The 23013-nt window shown below is 42.5% G+C and overlaps 1 long non-coding RNA gene across 8 annotated transcripts in view; it reads right to left on the bottom strand.

Annotated features, from left to right (window-relative positions):
* Positions 1 to 23013, bottom strand: part of LOC309624417 — a 268613-nt gene that overhangs the window by 171970 nt on the left and 73630 nt on the right. For 7 of the 8 annotated variants that reach the window (XR_014241888.1, XR_014241890.1, XR_014241891.1 and 4 more), the window contains exon 1: positions 10906 to 21015. The exons of the other annotated variant lie outside the window; for it this stretch is intronic. This is a non-coding gene — a long non-coding RNA (uncharacterized lncRNA). Of the gene's footprint in view, positions 1 to 10905; positions 21016 to 23013 lie in introns of those variants that run through there. 8 annotated transcript variants of the gene reach the window in all.

Consider the following 23013-nt stretch of genomic DNA (forward strand, 5'->3'; position numbering starts at 1 on the left):
CTTCACACATGGAGAAAGGAGCAGCCTGGGAAATGTCCCAAATAAATGCAGCTGTTCTTTGTTTCTGGAGAGGATGCCAATAACCTTTTGTTCCTTGGAGTTCTCAAGAATGAAATTCTGTGCATAGCTATAAAAACAAACAAAGCCCTAGGGATAATTATCATACTAACCAATATGTCATATAGACACTTATTTAAGTTAATTAACCACAACAGGTATTTTGATCTATATTCTCCCAGACTTTATATTGAGATATTCAATGAAGGGAAGAAGAAGAGTTTATCAGCCACCAGATGCCCTCTGGGACATTTTAGTCAAAGTCAAAGCTTCTGCATCTCCCTAAATTGGGGTCATTTCAGGAACTCATCCCAGAGTCTGGTCCACGTAAATCCAACCTGCCCACTCTCTGATTTGCTCCTCATAGCAGTTCTGTGGGATACATGGTCAGGTATCACTGTGCTCATTTCACAGGGTTGGAAACTGATACTTAAAAGGTTAAGTGACTCACTCAATGACTAGAAAACGCATATCCTCCATTCAAGCATACATCTCTGGATTCTAAATTCTCAGGTTATTCAACTGAGTCAGGAGGAAATTACACTACTCAGGCACATCATAGACCGAGAAACCAACAAACCGAATGAAAGCAGAGACATACTAGTAAAAACACTGGCATTGGATTCTGATTATTTGTTACTGACATGTTACGGCTTTAACTACTTTACTCCCGCTCTGGGAACCAAGAAGAGCATGCATGTATCAGGTTAGAAGGGGGGACCCAGACTCTGGCTGGGTCAGATCTTCCTCCTTTCTTGTTACCTCACCCCAGTCTCAAGTAGCAAGTGATGCAGAGCCTTCATGTATCCAGTCTCTGGCACAGGAAAATTACCCCCAAAATGTTCAGTTAGAGGTTGAATAGGAAAATTACCACCCATGCGAGACAGTTGAGAAAGAGCCATCATAGCTAAGGATGGGTGTGAGAACTCTCTAGACCAGCACTGCCCAATAAAAATATAACATAAGCCACATATGTAATTTAAATTTTCTAGCAGCTATGTTAAAAAGAGTAAAAAGAAAAAGGTGAAATTTATTTTAGTAATATATTTAATTTTAGTCATATATTATAAATTAATTTTAGTAATATATCCAAAATATTTCAACATGTAATTTATAAAAAAATTAGTAATGAGATATCTCACACTTCTTTTTTCGTCTTCTTCTTCTTTTGTACTAAATCTTCAAATTCTGATGTGCACGTTACACTGACAGCACATTTCAATTCACACTGGCTGCATTTCACATGCTCAGTAGCCAGACATGGCCAGTGGCTACTGTACAAAACAGTGCAAGTCTCGATCATCTCCACACAATTATTAGGCTGTTCTATTGATACTTACTATACAGAATCAGTTTTCTGAAGCTTTCTTATTATTTGGGGTTTAATTTGCAGCAAGTTAGATTTAACATGAAGGATAGGGTTTTGGTTGGTGAAGCAGTAGAGTTTTATTGAGTACTGTAACGCCAGACACTGTGTTTGGCTCTGAGAGCACAGAAGTGAGCAAAACCAGAGCCCTGGAACCCTCTGAGTGAAGCCATTTAAGAAAAGGATAACTATCCATCCATCTGAAATTCTGGGGGTACAGTTCTAATTTGAAGCTCAAGGGGATTCAGGGAGAGATATTGAATAATGGAGATGATCTAAAATTAAAAATCAGCAAGTACTGGAACTCCTATTGTGAGCTCTGCAATTCCCATGGGTTGTAGGTGATATGAAAAATATATAAGATAGGATTTTAAGCATCTAGAAGACTTACATATAAGAGAGCTGTCTTAGTTTTGTTTTCCCCAATGCTCCCCACTAAGCTACGGATTTGTGTTTAAGTCATTTATTTGGGAGGTGATCTTAGGAACCATGAAAGAGGAGGGGGGAAGTGAGGAAGAAGAGAGGCAAACCAATACACGATGCATTAATGGATGAGTTACTGCTGTGGATGACTGGGGCTCCATCCCACTGGGGATCCTCTGAGAGCTTGTGTGGAACCTGCCTCAGAAACCACTCACTGAGGCACAAGGGAGCTGGGGTATTGGTCCTCCAACACCAGCACTCATTGATGAGGGGTCCCTCCTGGGGTGTTAACTCCTGGCACTTCTGACCTGCCGTACACTTGGGCTGAGCTCACTCGTGCTGCCAAAGAACACCCTCAGGAAGAGAAGAAAGAGACAGGAAGCTATGGGTGTCCGTGGGAACTAGCACAGGAAATTCTGGAGTGCCAAGAAGATATGACTCGGGGGAGATTGGGATTGACATATACACACTAATATGTATAAAATAGATAACTAATAAGAACCTGCTGTATAAAAAAATAAATAAAATAAAATTCAATAATTCAAAAAAAAAAAAAAGAAGATATGACTTGGGCTCTGACACAGTCTGCAACAATGATTAGCATTCTGAAGTGCTTACCATGGTACCAGACCCTGTTCTAAGCACTTTACATGTTGTAATCCACTAAATCCTTAAAACTCTATGAGATAGGTACCTACTACCACCTCCATTTATAAAAGGAGAAAATTGAAGAATAGAGAGGTTATGTAGTTTGCTCAAGGTCACACAGTTAGGAAGAGACACAATCAGGCTCTGAGTTTGGTGTCTTAATCACTGTGCACTTATTTACCAAATACTAGGATTCTATTAAAAATGGAATCTTCCTTTCAGAGAAAGCCTTCCCAGTTGTGCTTTAAAAATGCTTGATATTATACTTGAACAGAAAACTTGCCTTTCGAGGTTTCAGTTTTACAGTCTGGACTATCTACACAGCTCTTACTAGGAAAGTCTCTTCAGAGTAAGTGGAAGAGAGAAGCTCTTCAAATCCAGAACTAGACTAGATCAGCTGATCAAAGACAGAGGTTGGCCAAGGTGGGTGCTGAAGAAAGGAAAGCAATATTTTTATAAGTCAAGTACCTAGACTGCCTGTCTCCAAAGTGTTCACAAATCCATGGTATGCAAAGATGCCTCTTTGTGGGATCCTTGCTCAGATAACTGAAATATTAAGGGGCTGAACCCTCATGGAACAAATTCGTTTTTCTCCCACCCACTGATGGCTAACCTTCTCTGTCGGTTGGATCTGTTTTCCTCGCACCTTGGTGGGAACTCAAGTTGACCCCTTGTCTTTTCCAGTCAGTCACGTTTCAAGGATGCCTCATTCTCAGGTAAGCAGTCCAGTTTGTCTAACCCAAAACTTCAATCTCTCATGCATTTCGAAGCTCCTCTCCTGCCCAACTGCATGCCTGCCCCGGGCTCAAATACTTGAATTAAGGAAGGGAGGAGGGTATTGATCGGTTCCTTATTCACCCTGTAACACCCTCTCCCCAGCTTACGCTGCTGCTCTAACGCCTCCAGAGCCAGGGTAAGGGGAGCAGGGAGAAGGACAGGGGCAGAGCCTTACTGACCAGCACTGTAGCACCACGGTTGTGTGCCCTCTACATGGCAAATCCTGGCTTTTTCTTTCATCCTTCCTTTTTGCTTGTTCTTTGGAGACCTCCTTGCTGGGCACATCTCCCTGAGGAGATTAATGTCTCCTGGCTGACCACTCATGACCCCCTCAGCTCCCACATGACAGTTGAGCCTTCAGTCTCTTTCTGCTGGGCTGTGTAGTCCCTGTGGACAGACCCTATGGGTGGGGTGCTTTCAAGGCAAACAGAGCCTGGCTTCCACCTAAGGTGGCCCCCCCGACCCACAGATGACAGGATGATGCCTACCTTTGCCCACCCTAGAAGGCAGTGTTATCTACTGTCCCACCAGCCCTCTCTCTTCTCCCAACCACTGGGGACAGTTCCATCAGTCTTTCCCCTTTGGAATTTTGTAGGCCCTGTGACCTGTCAACTCTGGAGAATACTTGTCAAACTCTTCTCAAAATTCTTTTTAGGGACTTCCCTGGTGGTGCAGTGCTCCCAATACAGGGGGCCTGGGTTCGATCCCTGGTCAAGGAACTAAATCCCACATGCCGGCTGCAACTAAGAGTTCACATGCCACAAGTAAGGAGCCTGCGTGCCACACCTAAGGAGCTGGTGAGCCACACCTAAGGAGCTTGGGAGCCGCAACTAGGGAGCCCGCCTGCTGCAACTAAGACCTGGTGCAACCAAATAAATAAATAGGTATTTTTTAAAATTTCTTTTTAAATCCATGGCAGCCTTTGGTTTCTATAGTAATGCAAGCAACTAGTTCAGGGGTAAATGGGCAAGATTTATTCTCTCCTCTTGGCCCGAACCCCAGTATCCTCTATCCTTCCTCACTCCCATCACACATTTGATTTGAGTAGGGGAAGGGGAGGAAATATTCTGGGCTCAGAGAAATCCTCTCTTATTAACCTTCTTTCAGCATTGTTGTTGCCTTTTATATGGGCAGGGGAAGGTAGTGATGCACTACGGGTTGCAAAGCTGGTTCCAACCTCATAGCAAGTCCTGCTGATGGTCTAGCACCCACTGCCCTCAGCTTTGGAGCTTGAGCAATAGGGCCCATCTTATTTCATATCCTGCTAGAGAAGTAAGAGAGCTGACCACCTCTGTAAGCAGCTTAAAGGCACTTTAGTCACACTGGGAGTAAACAAATTACCTCAAGATGTCTTCCAACATCCGGTTTTAATATTCATAATCTTAAGCTTTGCTTGCTGTTTTTCTAACCACAGGATGACTCCTAACATCGCTTGAAAAGTGGGGGAAAAACTTTTCTTTCTTTTAGGCATATGGAAAAATAAAGCAGGTATAATAGAGAAAAAGCAATTCAAGGATCCTTAGTTCTACCAATATACCAATCGTGACGATAAAGAGGACTTAGCAAAAGTGTGATCGGAATATGAGCTTTTGAATGCAGTCCCCACCCCCTCCACTAGTGCCGAGCGACAGAAGAACTTGAATTAACATGAATTCCTAGAATAAATAAATTCTGTTTCCACGCCTGGGGAGGGAGAGGAAGAGAAGTATCATGGGAATATATTATGAAATGCTTAGTGAAACTTCAAATTCGAAGAAATACAAAGAAATATAAATCTCTCTCTCTCTCACATTACAGAGAGACTGACAGATAGATAGATAGATAATCTCTCCTACTTGAACAGGTTGATCTACGAGCTGTTCTTTCCATGTCATCTTTTTTCCTTCTTACAGAGACTCTGTGTGAGTCATCACAGCCATAAAACTATATGACTGAACACTGATAATTACATGACTTTTAACTGGAAGAGAACAATGGCTTTAGTTCCCTTATGGAGCCGTAGATTTTCTGTCAATGTGTAGCCAAGAATCGTGCTTCGCTGGTCAGAGGGTCTGATTGTCTGTCTTCGTGGAAGATTCAGGCTCAGTAACCAAGACTCCAAGGGGCAGCAGCTGCAGATTTCCCAGAATCCCTGTCCAAACCAAGGGGAGCAGCCCATTCCCAGAGCTGGCAGTGCCCCAGCCCCCCGTACCCCTGCCGGCTCTCCGTCTCCTGGGGCCAGATCCCTTGGCCTGAGGCTGGATGGTGGCAGGAGGCCAATGCATATAGGGACAAACTTTCCCCCCTTCCGCTCTCACATGACATCAGTCGGCACAAGAAGTGCCAAAGTACAGGAGATTGGCTTAATAACTGTGATTTAGTCTCTTCCCTCAAAATAAAAATAATGTGCCTTCAAATTACAACATGTTCCCTGAACAATACTGAACAGAATATTTATGGAACAGCAGTTCTAGCTGTGGCATCCAGCTCAGTACCTTCCTTCCAAGCGTCTCACATGCGTTTGCTTGTTGGGACTGACACCCCTAGGGGGTAGATGGCACTAATATTATGATCCGTCTTTTAAGACTGCTCCACTGGATGTGACTTTCCTCCAGTCACACAGCTGATTACCTTCAGGGTCACAACTGAAAGCCAGTTTCCTCACCCTCAGAATTCTACTGCCTTAATTGAGGAGAGGAATGCTACACAGAATTTTTGAAAGGATTTTTTCTTTTTTTTTCTGATACCAGAAGTAATCTGTATTCATCAAAAAAAAAAAAAAAAATTGGAAAAACACTAGGAAGCACCAGGAAGCAAAGAAAAATCACCCATATTCCCAGTCAGACATGATGACTGCTATTAACATTTGGTTGTGCAATCTCATATGTCCATTTTCTTTTAAAAATGGTTTCATACTGTGCCTACTGGTTTTTTAGGAAGTTTCTTTCATTTTCTTCCCAGTCATAAAGGTAATACATGCTGATTATAAAAAAACCAGAAATCACAGACAGTTATAAAGACCATCAAACCCACGCCATAATCCCACCCACCAAGAGGTAACCATTAAAAAGCAATTTCCTTGAATGTGACATTTAGAAAGCCCATAAACTTGCAACATGCCTCTAAGGCGAGAGTAAGGTGTTTTAGGGAAAATGAAGAAACGAATACTTTGCCATTATCCTTATTTAGAATCGAGGCTGATTTGTCTAGAATGAATGTCTCTCCATTTCAGCCTCCCTATTTATATATAGAGAGGCAAGAGTTTCCAATTAACTTCATAAGAATACTTTCAGGATCAATCTTAAAACATTGGTTGAGAATTCTGACTGTTCTGAAAGAAACCTACACTCTCCAGGCCATGAGCCACGTTCATTCAGTTAGAGTTTCTCCCTGCCAGGCCAGGCCACACAGAATTGGGGTCACATGTAAATAGTAGAAGGTGGCTTGGCTGGAGATCACACTCCAGCTTTATCTGGGCCCGAGAAGAGAAGGAGCTGACAAAGCAGAGGAGGGTGTGCAAGATCGCTGTTCCTCTGTACAGTCAAAACCATCCAAGGCACATTTGTGTGCAGGTGCTAAAGGCTTTGGGAGGGAGACAGCTCTCTTTTTCAGGGCATTTATATTGACTTTTCTTTGAAACCTTTTTATTTTGTTGCTATATCTCAAAATTGCCTTGAAAATAGTAGTCAGCATGGGGAATGGTCCACCATCTGACTTAGTAACTCTCTTAGGGATACGGCTGTACCTACAAAAATTGAGTGTTCTCCATGGCTTAATCAGCCCGATGGCAGCACTAAGATTGGAAGAAGAAAGTGTTCTGATGCTACAGAACAGAAAGTCTCAATGGTAACTTATAAGACAGGTGGAATTTTGATTATGGCTGCACAGAGGCCCCTAGAAGTAAGCACTCAGGTATGTGTTACCTTGCTAAAGTACAACAGAACCAATCAAACGGATGAAAACCTTAATCACACTCCTGACGTGTACCACTGTTGTCTCATGTTATCCTCACTCCGTGTGCTCCCCAAGGCCTGCTCCTCCTCCTGCATGTCCTATGCGTATATGGCAGGTGGCACCACTATCTACCCAGTTGCCCCCAATCCAGATTCCTTAGCATCATGCTTGACTTCTCCCTCTGTCTCATTCCCCTAATCTAATTAGCGAGTCTTGCTGATTCTGCTTTCTAAATATGTCTCAATCCTCTACTCTTTTTCCATTCCCACTTTGTCCAAGCTGCAGTCATCTGTTAACTGGTCCACTGCTATTGACCCCTCATTGGGGTCCCATTTCCATTCTTGCTGTCCGCTAGGCAGAGTAATCCTTTGGAAACACAAATCTGACAGTGTTATTCTCCCGCTGAGAACTCTCCCATAGTTCTTTTAATCAAAGAGTAATTTCCATGCAGTAAAAATCACTCTTTTGAGTATATGATTATGCAGATTTTCACAAACACACAGTGGTGTAACCGTCACGGCATTCAAAATATAGAACAGTTCTTTTTGGTAATTAAGAATAAGGCTGTTATAAAAACTCACGTAGCGTCTTTTGTGTGAAAGTAAGTTTTCATTTCACTTGGGTAAATACCTAGGAGTGGTATCTCTGGATTGTATGGTAAATGTATTTTCAACTTCATAAGTAACTGAAAAACTGTTTTCCAAAGTGGCTGTACCATTTTGCATCCCTATGTTGGTAGGATAAAGTCCAGACTCCACATTAGGTCTTCAGAGCCCTCCACACCTGCCTCCTACCTGTCTCTCCATTCTCAGCTCTCTCCATTCCCCCACCCTTTCCACACTTTATCACCCAATCACACTCAACTTCTTTCACTGTTGTGACAAACTCTTACTAATCTCTGGGGCTTCCCACATGCTGAGTCTTCTGCCGAAGATACTAGTGTATCTACCTCCCTTCTTTACCTGAACAACATTTCTTTTTTTGTAGTTCAGATCATTTTATTTATTTATTTTTAAATTGGGGTATAGTTGCTTTACAATGTTGTGTTAGTTTCTGCTGTACAACGAAGTGAATCAGCTATATGTATACATATATCCCCTCCCTCTTGGACCTCCCTCCCACCCCTATCTCCCCCATCTAGGTCACCACAGAGCACTGAGCCGAGCTCTCTGCACTATACAGCAGGTCCCACTAGCTATCTGTTTTACACATGGTAGTGTATACATGTCAATTCCAATATCCCAATTCATCCCATCCCCCCTTCCCCCCTTGGTGTCCAAACGTTTGTTCTCTACATCTGCATCTGAACAACTTTTTAATCTGACAGATTCACTGGCTTAAACATTGTCTCTGACAGGAAGCTTTCCTTGAATCTCAATTAGGATCCCGCATGTAGTTCCCTCATTCACTCACTCAACAAAGGTTTGATGAATAACAACCAGAGCCTAAGCTCTGTTCCAGGCACAGGGGAGATAGCAGTGGATGAAAGAGATAAAAGTCCAGACTCCCAAGAAGCTGACAGACAATGAACAGTAACAACAACAAAACAAACATATACTAGAACGTCAGGTGGTAGCCAGTGCTATAAAAAACTAGAGCAGAACATGTGGGGTTGCTATTTTAGATAGGACAATTGGAGGACATCACTGAGTAGAGAGCATCTCTCTGAGAACAGGTATGAATGAAATAAGGGAGCAGCTCTGCAAGTATCTGGGGAAAGATAATTCCATGCAGAGTGAACAGCAAGGACCAAGATGTTAAGACGGAAAAGAGGTTGGCATGAAAAGGCTGGTGTGTTCAGGAAGCAGCTTGAAGACTGGCGGTGGGAACCTAGGAAGCTGGGGAAGAGGCAAGGAAGATGAGGTTGGACCTTGGGGTGCTTCCATAGCGCCCTCCACCCCATCACAGCGTTTGTCACACTACATTGTTACTGCTTCCGAAGTTGTCTGCCCTTCCCTTTCAACTGTGTGCTCTTTGAGGCCAGGAACTGTGTTTGTTCTGCTTATTACCAGTTGTAAGTACTTACACCGTGTCTGCTGCCTGGTAGGTTCTTTTTTTCTTTTTCAAATTTTATTGAAGTATAGTTTATTTACAATGTTGTGTTAATTTCTTCTATACAGCAAAGTGATTCAGTTATACATATATATATATATGTATATATCCTTTTCCATTATGGTTTATCACAGTATATTGAATATTGTTCCCTGTGCTATACAGCAGGACTTTGTTGTTTATCCATCCTATATATAATAGTTTGCATCTGCTAATCCCAAACACCCAGTCCTTCCCTCCCCCACCCCCTCTCCCCCTTGGCAACCACAAGTCTGTTCTCTATATCTGTGAGTCTGTTTTTGTTTCATAGATATGTTGATTTGTATCGTATTTTAGATTCCACATATAAGTGGTAGGTTCTTAATAAATATTCAGATGAATGAATGAGTGGATGGACTACCTCAACAGCACAAAGTCTCTTGATTGAATGACAAATCCTTGAGAAGATGGTACGAGCCCATATTACCAGCGGAAAGAAGGAAGCTCAGATTGCTGAAATGACTTTCTAGAGGGAGAGGTGAGTATGTGGCTGGAATTCAGCTTCCTCGTGATCGCAGCTCCATCTCACAATACCTGCACAGTCTTTCCTGAACCAGGAAGTAACAGACTCTCATATCCAAACATCCTTCTGGGGGGCTTCCCTGGTGGCACAGTGGTTAAGAATCCTCCTACGAATGCAGGGGACACCGGTTCGAGCCCTGGTCCGGGAAGATCCCACATGCCTCAGAGCAACTAAGCCCGTGTGCCACAACTACTGAGCCCACGCACCACAACTCCTGAAGCCCGCTCGCCTAGAGCTCGTGCTCTGCAACAAGGGAAGCCACCGCGATGAGAAGCCCGCGCACCGCAACAGAGTGGCCCCCACTCGCCGCAACTAGAGAAAGCCCGCGCGCAGCAACAACGACCCAACGCAGCCAAAAATATAAACAAATAAATAAATTTAAAAAACAAACGTCCTTCTGCCCATCCTCATTCACTATGTCTGCTGACCTTAAATTTGAAAGAATATCTCTGGACCATCCTTTAGGGCATCAGTTGTTGTTGTTGTTTTTAAAGCAGCCCAGGAGCCCACAAATGCTTTTTTTTTTTTTTTATTTGACCCACAGAATGATTTCAAAAAACTGGGAAACATCATCAAAAAAGAGAAGTTTCTGGCTTATTTTGAAAAATCTGAAGATGTGGCAGTGCTAGCTCTGTAATTTCCATGGAAACACCCAGCAGACTGGGGAGCGACTGTCCCTTTATGCAGGATGTGTTCTCTCCAATGTGCCACAGCTCTCAATGCTCTTTGGTGCCAAGTACCTGGTCCATGTCACTAGGTGAGGTTACTTGTTTGGAGGGTGATAAAGGGTGGTTTAATGCCCCATAGCACATGCAGTCAAGGCCCATGGTTGAGGGGGTTTGAGGACCAGGGCCAGCCCCCTGTGTATTCCATTTCTCTTTCCAGCACATGTAGGTGGTTGCATTTAGAATGAAATGACTAGGTAGAGTAGCCCAAAAAATCAGGAAGTGAGGAAACAAAGGTGATGCCCCAAAGATCTGCATGCAGCAGAAGAGATTATGAGAAGGGCATAGGGAAGGCAGCGGTGAAGGCAGCAGGGGCGATTGCATCCCTCCACCCAGCTCAGGGCGCCGGCCTCGGGTCTTACCTGTACGTAAGTCCACCTGGTTTGCAGTGCCAGCTGACAGAGCCCCTGCTTCCGCCTTGATTATATAACTCAGTACTCCGGTCGTTGCACACTGTCTACATTACTGTTCTATCGAAGACATCAATGCATATCAGGCAGTACCAACTCAAGTCATAGTCTGGCTTAGGAGAACTCCGGAAGAGAGCTAGAAGGAATTTTCCATGCCAAGTTATGTAATCCAAGGTCTACCACAAATCCTGGCACACAGTCGCTGAATAAATACTTGCTGAAGATGAATGAACCTCGTGCGAGTGACTTTTCCTCCCACTTCATCTATAAAGTGAGGGGTTCTCATCTAGCTATTCTTTAAGACCTCGTAGAGCTCAGACATCCTGTAGTTCTATGGATTTCTAAGTAGTTACAAGCAAAGTAGAGGTCGGCAATAAATACTGGGGTCTCATCCATTTCCTGAGCAGAATAAAACATCTTAATGATGGCAGAAAAAGAATCAAGAAGGCTCTGATTTTCCACTGCTGAGCTGAGATCATGCCATTAGTCACAGCTGTGTTTCTCAGCATTGGTGTTAAACCAGGTCCATCCAGAGTTTAGATCTTGCATGTGTGTGGAGTTTATTGGCCAAAAATGAATGCATCAGAAATTTGCCTCTGGGACTCAAGACACGTGGCTGTAATGGGTGTGATGTACAGGTGAGGTCAGCCTGCACAGGCCAGCCAGGTGGTGGGGCCGCCCGGCCGCTATAATTTAAAGAGCCCCCCTGGGCCCCTTGCCCGATGATTTTCTTCTGTTAGCCTGCTTCAGTGCCTAAGATCCCCACTATTAGTCACACCTTTGAGTTAAGGCCTTGAAAGATGGTCTCCAGATACTCCAATATGCAAAGAGGGATTTTAAATCAAAACATTTGCATTTATTACCATGTTGGAACAGTAATTTTCTCCAGCAATAATGATGATATTTGCAATCTATTACTGAGCACTAACCCTGTACCAAGCACTTTACACACTGCTGAGTGCTTTTTCATTTCACCCACACAATCCCCTCTGCAACGAGTACTATATTTAGCCGTATTTATAGGCTTGCCAAGAGCCAGAGGTCATACGACCCTAAATGGAGTCAAACGCAGATTCTAGATCTTCTCTTTCTCTCTCTCTCTCAGGATATAACTTACACACGGTGCAGTGCACAATCTTAAATGCACAGCTGGGTAAATGTTTACATATGCATACCCTCATATAACCGTCACTCAGACCAAGATAGAGAACATTTCCAGCACCCCAGGATGTTCCTTCGTGTCCCCTCCCGGTTGGTCCCTCAGCACCCCTCCTCTGCAAAGGATTCAGAACCCTAACATCTACCTGTTTGGCTATGTGAAGGGAGGTGGTAGCCCAGGCAAACTCGTGGGGGGGGAGAAATAGTCCAAGAAAAAGAATATTAGGAGGGAGCAGGGTAGTGAGGCAACAGGAGGGAGCTGTCTCTGGGGAGAGGCGAGGGCTTGTCCTCAGGTGCCAGTGTTCCCTGCAGCACACCCAGCTACTGCCCAGTTGGCTGGGACCACCAGCCAGCAGCATCTCCAAAGCATGAGGACCTAAGTGTGCAGAGACCGTCACGGGAGCGCAGGGCCTGCATATCAAGCAGTGCTGGTCTCTCCCACTGCCAGGAATCCCAGTCTCTGACAAGAAACAGAATGCTGACAAATGAAAAGGAGATGTGTTTGCTGGCACAGAGTCCACGGAGTGGGAAGACAGGCCAACGCAGTGCTCCCACAGGAAGTTTCGAACCCACTTTCTAATTCTTAGTTTAGCTATCATCAACTCTTCCCAGATCCAATGTTGCTGTTTTCACTTTGCCGTGTTTAAATCGAGCTTCTCCTATTGTCCTTCTGTCTGCCCTACAGTTCGGGATGCTAGTTTCGAATTGTACAACCTCCTCGGGCTTCTGCACGGTGTTGATTGCATTCTCTTTAAGAGAGCTCTTCTGCCAGCTGTCAAGTGTTGACCGTCAGCTTGTATTTGATTATTCTTACCAGTTCTTCTTTAACTATGCATCACCCTATCTCCAGATCTGGAGTCCTAAGTAGTTGGCAGGCACTAGGAGACACACTTCAGGGAAACCCTGTGACTTAACCTAGAGGGCAACTGCAGATAAAGATTAAGAGCTATGTACGTAGGTTTTTGCTGATAAGAGGAGTGAGATTTCGCAAAGGGAGAGAAGGCTGAAGAAAGAGGGAAGACAAGATGGCGGAAAGGAGAATGAAGAGTGGAAGGAGAGAGGGAGAAGGGGAAGGGAAAAGAAGAAAGAAAAAGAGGAGCATGAGAAGGAGAAGGCTGGAGGAGATAGTGCGGAGGTACGGAGGGAGGGAAACACTGAGAACAAGTGGAGGAGGGAGTGGGCAGATGGAGTTCAGACTTTCAGAGGACAAGACAGGAGTCTGTGACAAGAAAAATGGACTTCGGAAGGCTTGATGATTTTTGTTAATTGTTTACGATAACCAAGCAGCTAAACACCGCCAGGCATTTACATCAATGGATGCCTATAGAAAACTAGACGTCAAACATTGCAAATATTAAATATTCTGCCCTGTGATGTCCCCGAATGCACTCATACTTAGCAGATAATGGGTTAATTATGTAGATAGATCAGGAAATATGTTTGGCCCTTGTCAGTCACGTCCCATTTCACACAGCTGAGAAATTATAAAAGGTGGGAGAAATAGGTGCAAACAGAAACAGTGGGGCTGCCCACCCTCCTCTTTACAAATTCAACTGGAGAGATTTCTTTAGCTACAACCAACCATGCTACAACTGGACATGTGGCATTTTCAGAACATTCCATCTAAGGAGTCAGGGAAGCATGTAATGCATCTTGAAAATATTTCTATCTAAACCATTTAAAAATTTTGTGTCATGTTTATAGGGGGTAAACCCTCAGGTAAAAATGAGCTCCCCAGATGGTGCATCCCTGCCCATTCTCCTCCAGGAGTTCTAGAGGACCCACATTTTCTTGCATGTGTTTGTCATCAAAGATAGAGATGGCCTCAGAGACCTGCTGAATGATGGGTCTGTTTGGTTAAGTTTTGGGGGCAAGACAAAACAATTCACTTTTCAGCATTTATTTATTGTTCAGTAACATTCCTTGCTAGTCAGAAGATTCCTACAGTTCAAAAAGTTAAAACTCTACCAATAAAGAAACTCATTTTTAAGCACATAAAAATAATGGTTCAGATGTATAATGATACTCTATTTGCATTTTTCCTAAATTTATAAACATAGTGCTGATAGCCATCATATAGAAATTAAAATTCTGAATCTAGTAATCTAAGTTCAAATCTTAGAAAGCCTGTTTAAAGAAGGCATCTTAGTGAACTAGAAAAACTAGAAATTAGATGAGTTTAGTTTTAGTACTTCCTCATCCACTAAATGAGTATCGCTCTTTGGATAAGTCATATATTTATTTATTCATTATTAATTTATTCATTAATTCCAGAAATGTTTTTTGTTGAACTTAGTATGTGCCAGAGTCTACTAATCTCTGAAGATATGGAGAGGAAAGGCTCATTCCTGCCACCGTGTACTTCCTCACAAAATGTAACTTCAAAAAGTACTTATGTAATATCTGTCTCCTCACATTAGATTATTAACTTTACAAAAGAAATGACTGTGCTATGGTTTACCTTTCTCCATCACTAGCCCAACACTGGGCACGTGGCATTTACCCAGCAAATATTCATCCAATGAATACATTTATCATAAGTTAACATTTAAATAGCACTTACAGGGACTTCCCTGGTGGTGCAGTGGTTAAGAATCCGCCTGCCAATGCAGGGGACATGGGTTCGATCCCTGGTCTGGGAAGATCCCACATCCCCCGGAGCAACTAAGCCCGCGTGCCGCAACTGCTGAAGCCCGCGCTAGAGCCCATGCTCCGCAACAAGAGAAGCCATCGGGATGAGAAGCCCACACACCGCAACGAAGAGTAGCCCCCACTCGCCACAACTAGAGAAAGCCTGCCCGCAGCACCGAAGACCCAACGCAGCCAAAAAAAAAAAAAAAAAAAAAATAGCACTTATATCCATTATCTCATTTAATCTCGACAACAACCCTGTGAGGTGGGTCCTATTCTCCCTACTTTACAGTTGGGGAAACTGAGAAAAAGGGAAGTAAATCTGGGCTCTCTGGTGCCAGAATCCGTGTTCATATCCACTCTACTGCCTATGAATGTATCAATGAATTAATGAATGAGTGAATGAATGAATGGATTTAAGTAGTTTACAGGCTCTGGGCTTTAGGATCATTAATTGCAATATGAGGATATTGGACAGTTTTCCTAAACTTTTCCACCAAAGTCTAGTACAAGTTCTTTTAGCAAATCACTTTACCAGATTATCATCAGGTGCTCTCCATTTGTTATTGAAAATGTACTATCTGATGCCCAGGAATGGCTGAGACTAGTGGCCAGTATACTCTCTGCTATGCTCTTGCATTTCTGTTCCCTCCACTTGAGTTGTATCATTCCCAAACCTGTTTGTGCCTTTTGTACTTACTCTAATTACATAATTTAATTAAATATTATTTAAGTGCATATAAAATGATTGCAAAAAGAAGTAAAGCTGTTATTTCTATGAAAACTATACTGGTGGTAGACACGCAAGTGTGGATTCCTGTCTGTTTGAAATCTTTTAAAATAAATGGTGAATGCTGAAAAGGTAAGTTAAAAGATTTAGAAATACTTTTTAAATGCAAGTACTTGCATTTGATAGTTGCTTCCAAATAATGTGTGAAAGAGACAACGGTAAAAGAATTGTACAGCATCTTGAAGGACTATTCACTCAGATGCCTTTGCCTGTGGCTTTAGATTCTCACATAGAGAAAGCTCTCAGGGATATTAGACAATAAGCAATCTCAATCAAGAAACCCATTTTCATAGATAACCACTGATATCAAAAGACAAGGAAATGAATATGCATTTATATATTTTAAGATAAAATGAAGCACTTGGAAACCATGCCCCAAAGGGTTAATAGAAGCTGGCACCTTAATAGAAGTCCTTGAGTGTATCTTACAGAACAGCAGATAAGGGAACAGCGGATAAGGGAACAGCTTATTAAAAACCCCTCTGTTTGTAACCTGCCTTTGCTAATCAAGCCTACTTTATTTTTATTTTTTTTTCTTCAATTGCATACCCTCCAAGCTTCACATAGCCTAGGTAATATAGCACCAGACTTCTTAACCACCCCTATAGATTATGTCTTCATCATATGGGTCCCTATAGTAATGGAGGCGGAGGGTGGGCAGGGGCTTAAGTTGTTTTTCAGGAAACTGGAGTTGGCTCCTGCCCAGTTAAAGCGGGCCAAGATTGTTTGGGACCACTGACCCTGAAACTGGGACTGTGCAGGTGTCCAATGAGTGACATTTTGACATCAGAGGGCCAGAAACTTCACCCTCAGATCATGCTAAGCACCTCCATTTTTGAACATGCAACCCATGAAGAAGCGTGTAACCCAGATACTCCTGCGCAGAACACTGATTACCTCACCTTTTCCCCACTTCCAATCCCGTTTCTTCATGCCTAAGACCACCCAGCTTCTTTTAACCTATAAACATCTCAAACCCCTCACCTCTGGGGAGGCGGATCTGAGGCTTGTTCTCCTGCCTCCTCATTTGGCTGCCTTGTAAATAAACTCTTTCTTGGCTACAAACTTGGGCCTCTTGGGGCTTTGCTTGCCTGGTTCAGTAACAACTTTAGGCAAGTATGTATCATTTTCCTTTATTTAATCAACACTGAGTAGGTGCACATGCATTGCAAGAAACTGATCTTCAAAGTCTTGTTTCATCCTACAGTTTCTATGAAATTTGCGTACTTCACTCAGTATGACAATCTCTAGGTCCATCCATGTTGCTTCAAATGGCATTATTTCGTTCTTTTTTATGGCTGAGTAATATTCCACTGTATATATGTACCACATCTTCTTTGTCCATTCCTCTGGACATTTAGGTTGCTTCCATGTCCTGGCTATTGTAAATAGTGCTGCAATGAACATTGGGGTGCATGTATCTCTTCGAATTATGGTTTTCTCTGGATATTTGCCCAGGAGTAGGATTTCTGGGTCATATGGTAGCTCTATTTTCAGTTTTTTAAGGAACCTCCATACTGTTCTCCATAGTAGCTGTACCAATTTATATTCCCACCAACAGTGTAGAAGGTTCCCTTTTCTCCACACCGTCTCCAGCATTTATTGTTTGCAGATTTCTTGATGATGGCCATTCTGCCAGCTGTGAAGTGATACCGCATTGTAGTTTTGATTTGCATTTCTCTAATAATTAGTGATGCTGAAGACAAATATCATATGATATCGCTTATATGTGGAATCTAAAAAGATGGTACAAATGAACTTATTTACAAAACAGAAATAGAGTCACAGATGTAGAAAACAAACTTATGGTTACCAGGGAGAAGAGGGGAAGGTGTAAGTTGGGAGATTGGGATTGACATATGCACACTACTATATACAAAATAGATAACTAATAAGGACCTACTACTGTAGAGCACAGGGAACTCTACTCAACATTCTGTAATGGCCTATCTAGGAAAAGAATCTAAAAAAGAGTAGATATATGTATATGTATAATTGATTCACTTTCCTGTACACCTGAAACTAACACAACATTGTAAATCAACTATACTCCAATAAAAATTAAAAATAAATTTAAAAAAGGAAATTTGTACCCCATTCTGTGGTAGATATTAATACTGCTCAAAAAATATTTTTAATTCTTCTGGGCACATAGTAGGATTGCACTTCCCTGTCCCTCTTTGAAGATAGGTGGGTCTCTATGACATGCTTCAGCCAATGAAGTGTGTGCGGACATGACAGGTGCCACTTCCAGATGGATGTATTAGGATCTAATCCATGATTTACTGTAGTTGTCTTTTCTTCCACTAAGACAACAGGCAAAGTTCTACAGAGAGACTGCTCCTTCAATCCAGATCCTATAATGAAGACAATGTGAAACACAGGCCCTAGCTGACCCTCATGGATGTGTCCCATGAATAAGAAATAAGCTTTTTTGTTTTAAGTCACCAAGACTGGAAGTTTTTTGTTATCAGATCATAATCGAATCTATCTTGACTAACACATATTCCATGATGCATCTTACTCATTTAAATACATAAATATATCCCCCTCCAAATTTGCAGATACCCTTAGCACCCCAGAGAGACACACCACATCGATCTAGTGACTTTGTGTACTGCCTTCACTTTCGTCCCATGTGAGAAGCATACAATCAGAAGCTTTGGGACCCCTTCAAATGCTGATGTTATGTCATGCTGTGTATGAGAAGAGAACAGGCACCCACGAAGACTGTGTCTATGTCACTTAACTAAACCAAATAAAATTAAATTAATTTGATTGGAGAGCTGTTATATCTGATTGTGGAGCAATTGATTAGATTTCCATAGAGTGAATCTGATTTCATTGTTACTGTTTAGTTGTCTTAATGAGGGAATTGGATTGCACAGTGATCCAACTGATCATTTTGGCAATTGGCCTGCCAACTGTTGGCCATTTAGCCAGAGCACCACTGTTTGACCCTAGGACAGGATGTGTAATTAATTCACTTGAATGTTGAATTCAAGCATTTTTTCCTACAAGCTGCTATGTGTCAAGTACTGTCATATAATGGAAAATATTTATCAGTTGTAAATATTTAAAATGTACAGTCCTCCCTGAATACACGCCATACCAAGAGATCTAAACATTGTACAATGCTATAAACTTTGACTGGATCAAGCTTCAATTTTAAACTCTGTGCAGGCCTCTACTTCCCTGTAGGGCTTCATTCCAACATTGCTTAGGATCAAAAATAGATTGTTCCTGCCCCTTAAAAACAATTGATTCTGATTCCATTGATTCAAAGTGAAACTACTTTTGCAATCGTGGAAGAACAGACTCTGGGCTCCAGGAGACCAGTGACTTGTATATTCTATACATTATTGTGCACACTCAAACAATGCCTGAGTTTGTTGTAGGTACTTAACAATATTGGAAGAGTAAATGAATGAGTAATTAACTAAAGATTGAAGAGCCCCAATATTCCTTTGTTTCAGTTATTTTCCAGAAGTGAAAGAAGTGCTCTTCTGAACATGTGAAGCAATACAACTTCACAGTTAAGTTCTTTGGCTTTGCAGTTTGTTGAGTCTGAATTTGATTTCTGATTTTGCCATTGTTGCAAATTGCACTTTCAGAAGATGGTCACAATGATATCTCCCATTCCACACATTCTTTTGCAATATGAACTTGACATGCCCCCATAATGAGGTAGCCAGTTTCTCCACTTTATTGAATCTGGGTGAACCTTATGACTGGTTTGAGCAATATCATTTAGCAGAAATTATGATGCACCAGTTACAGATATAACCCTTAACTGGCCTGACAGTTTCTGTTTCCTCCTCTTGGAAGCCAACCACCAGGTAAAAAGCACAATCCTTTGAAACATCAAGGTTCTGGCTGGATTCCTGAAAGGATGATGAAAACATAAAGGAATACATTTTGAGAGAAAATTGGATGGATTCATTACTGGGCATGTTGAACATGCCTTGCCTTTGGGACACATAATTTTAGTGGGGAGTTGGCTTTTCAGGTTTGAAACTCAAAAGAAAGATATAAATTGGAGATATAAATTTGGAAGTCAACAGCAAATAGATGGTGACTGAAAACATGGACACAAATGAGAGTATCTTTAAAAAAAGCATATAGGATGAGAAAAGAAAGTGGGTTTGGGGCATAAATATGAGGAATATCATCATTTAAGAAAAGGGTAGGGGGCTTCCCTGGTGGCGCAGTGGTTAAGAATCCTCCTGCCAACGCAGGGGACAAGGGTTCGAGCCCTGGTCCGGGAAGATCCCACATGCCGCAGAGCAACTAAGCCCGTGCGCCACAACTACTGAGCCTGCACTCTAGAGCCTGCGAGCCACAACTACTGAGCCTGCACTCTAGAGCCCGCGAGCCACAACTACTGAGCCCACATGCCACAACTACTGAAGCCCGTGTGCCTAGAGCCCATGCTCCACAACAAGAGAAGCCACCTCAATGAGAAGCCCACGCACCGCCATGAAGAGTAGCCCCCGCTCGCCACAACTAGAGAAAGCCCGAGCACAGCAATGAAGACCCAACGTAGCCAAAAATAAATAAATAAAATAAATAAATTAAAAAAAAAAAAAAGGGTAGGGAATGAACAACTGCAAAAGAGATAGAGAACAGAGGTCCAGAAAGGTAGGTGGAAACCCAGGAGAGTTCTGTACCATAGACACAAGGGAAGGGGGTTTCCAGAAAGAAGGTATATTCATCTGAGTCAAATGCTGCTGAGATGTCAAGAGAGTTGAGGACAGATCTATCTGGAAAGGCTGAAAAGCTAAAGTCTCCATCTGCCAGTCCCCCTTGCAGCTAGGGTTTCACCAGTTAGATGCACTTGCTTGAGATTTAGAAAGTGGAACAGAGCAATCTTTCTGGAGCTTTTGGCTGTTTCCCTGCCCTTTGATGGTACATTTATGAAAGCTGTCACTCAGTTCTACTTCTAGAGGACACACCAGCCAATAATGTCCTGATTATCAAGGTCATCAAAAGCCAAGTCAAAAATGGTGAAAATGCTTTTTAAAAGACAGTATGGATATAATGCAACAACCAATGCTGCCCAATTGAAGGTCCACAGAGTGACTCTTCATCAGGCTTTGCGATCTGGATGTGCCACACGAAGAGGCTCTGGAGTATCATCAGTATTCAATTCAAATAACAAGACTCAGTTAAGCTGTGAAATGCATCAGTTTGCATTAACTTACTCTTTCAGCGAGGAGAGCTGAATATGGAGAAGCAAGGTGGGGGAGAAGGAAGGGTGGGCACGCAGAAACCCAGCTCCAGTGATGCAGCAGGGCTTTGGGCTGTAAAGATGCTATGGCAGCAGATAAGATTAGTGAGAGAACAGCAGACAGACTCAGGTTGGCTTCTGTTGTGCCTCACAGAACTCCCACAGATGGCTGAGAAGGTACCAAGTTCAGAAGATGGTGGTTGGTGAGTGGAGCTAAAGGGTGATGCTCACTTGTAAGGTGTGTAAGTGCCTTTGACAAATACCAGACTTTTCAGCTGCTGTAACTGGTGACAATTTCCAAAAGAAATCTAGAATTTACAAAGTCTTCCCATTTAATATCTCTCTTCCACAACTGTCTACTGAGGGAGAGAGGAAAAGGAATTAATAATCTCATTTCTCCTTGGGCTAAATTGTGGCAAGGCTAGGTTGAAGAATTTCCCAAGGTCCTAAGGAGAAGCAATCTTAAGACTCACATGAGTTGCTAAATAATTTGGAGGAGACCTCCCCAATACATATATAGTTGTTAATGTTTTTTAAAGGACTCTCTCATTTCATGCTTGTCACAACCCTGGAAGGAAAACAAGGCATTTCCATTTAACAGATGAGGAAACTGAGATCCTACGGAGTTGGACTTAACCAGTTCATCTCACTAAAAACAGCAGAGCAAAAGTAGAACCTTGCTTTTCTCTCTCCTGGTCTTCGGGTGAATTTTGTCGATTGAGATGAAGCACATTGCAGCTTGATCTTCAAAAGTTGGAGCTTGCACAGTTACTGAGCCTGCACAGTTCATGGAAAATAACCAAGAAACACATTCTGGGATAGCCTGGGACTTCAAGGTCAAGAGAAATATTCAGTGATGTTCTAACCAAGCTGTGTAAGGAACAGCTAATTTGACTTGCTGAGAACATGATAATATGCAAATATAGTACTGTAGTTAATGGTTCAGCATTGATGATTAGCAAATAATATTTCTTTGTAACCCAAGTTTTCCCAGTCTGGTGTGGGGCTGGCCTGGAGGCTCAAGAGGGTCACGGGTGTCCCTGAGAAAATGGCCATTGCTCTCATGTGTTTCCTCTCTGTGGGTGCCCTCTCACCTCCTTGAAACTGAAATATAATGAAGAATGTGCAATCATTTTTCACTAATTTTCCCTTTGCCTTTACCAGAGATCAGAGTTTTGGCATCTTTATTGTATCATTAATTTTAGTTATGTTCTGAACATGGAATAAGGAGGTCTTCAAGGCTACGGGTGACTGACGGTGTTCAGACAAGTCCAATTAAGCTTCTTATGTTTGGAGAGTCTTGGAAAGATAAATAAATCACTGAAACTCTCATTATGAAAACTGCCATTTGGCCATGGCGATGCTTCTCCTGGGAAAGCAATGAAGATTTATGTCGGGAGGAAGGGGACAGCCAGTAAAGCAGCCCCTGCCAGGAGTAGATCCCCACTGTGGACTGAACTGACCTAAGCATCCAGCTGAGCTCTGAGCATGCCTCTGTCCTCCGTCTCCTCACACCCCCTTTGCAGTTTTTTTTTTCCTTGGTAAATTTGTGACCTGAAGATACTTCCTTCACTCATGTTGCCGGTACAGGCTTGTGGTGAGGAAACAGTGTCCAAAAGCAATCAATCGATAATGATTTGGCTAACACACCTGAATCCTGCTGTTTGATTCCCAGGGCCTCCCACTACCCTGTGTCTGCCCTTAAAGCTCCTGTCTTCTCCCAGGAGTCCTTTCTATCTCCTTTCTAGCCTCAAGACAAGTGAAAATGACAGGGAGTTTCTAGTTCTTTAGGAATTCCCACCTGGAGCAGTTCCCATCCTTCCACGTCCCTTGTCCTTGTTCCCTCCCTACATCCCAAGGGCATCTGTGAACGATGCTTATGAAGATCTCTGAGGTCACTGGGAAGATCAAGGAAATTTGCATACACACTAATTACTAAATGGAATTGAGGAATTACTGTTAACTTTGTTTGTTAATGCCATGGTGGTTATATAATTTTCTTAAATGCCTGTAAGTTGGACATATATTCTGAAGCACTTACAGATGAAATGGCATAATGTCTGAATTTGCTTTTAAAATAAAGGGGTAAGGGGTAGGTGAGTCAGGATCTTGTCAGGAGACAGAATCCACGCCACGTATTGTAACAGAGAATTTACCACAAAGAATTATTAACCAGGTCACCGGAAGGCAAAAAGAGAGCCTAAGGTATCATGAAAGTAGCAATTGCAGAAAGTAGTTACTGCCCTAAGGT

The sequence above is a fragment of the Balaenoptera borealis genome (assembly GCF_965194805.1).
Source record: "Balaenoptera borealis genome assembly, chromosome: 2".
In the NCBI taxonomy this organism is placed as follows: Eukaryota; Metazoa; Chordata; class Mammalia; order Artiodactyla; family Balaenopteridae; genus Balaenoptera; species Balaenoptera borealis.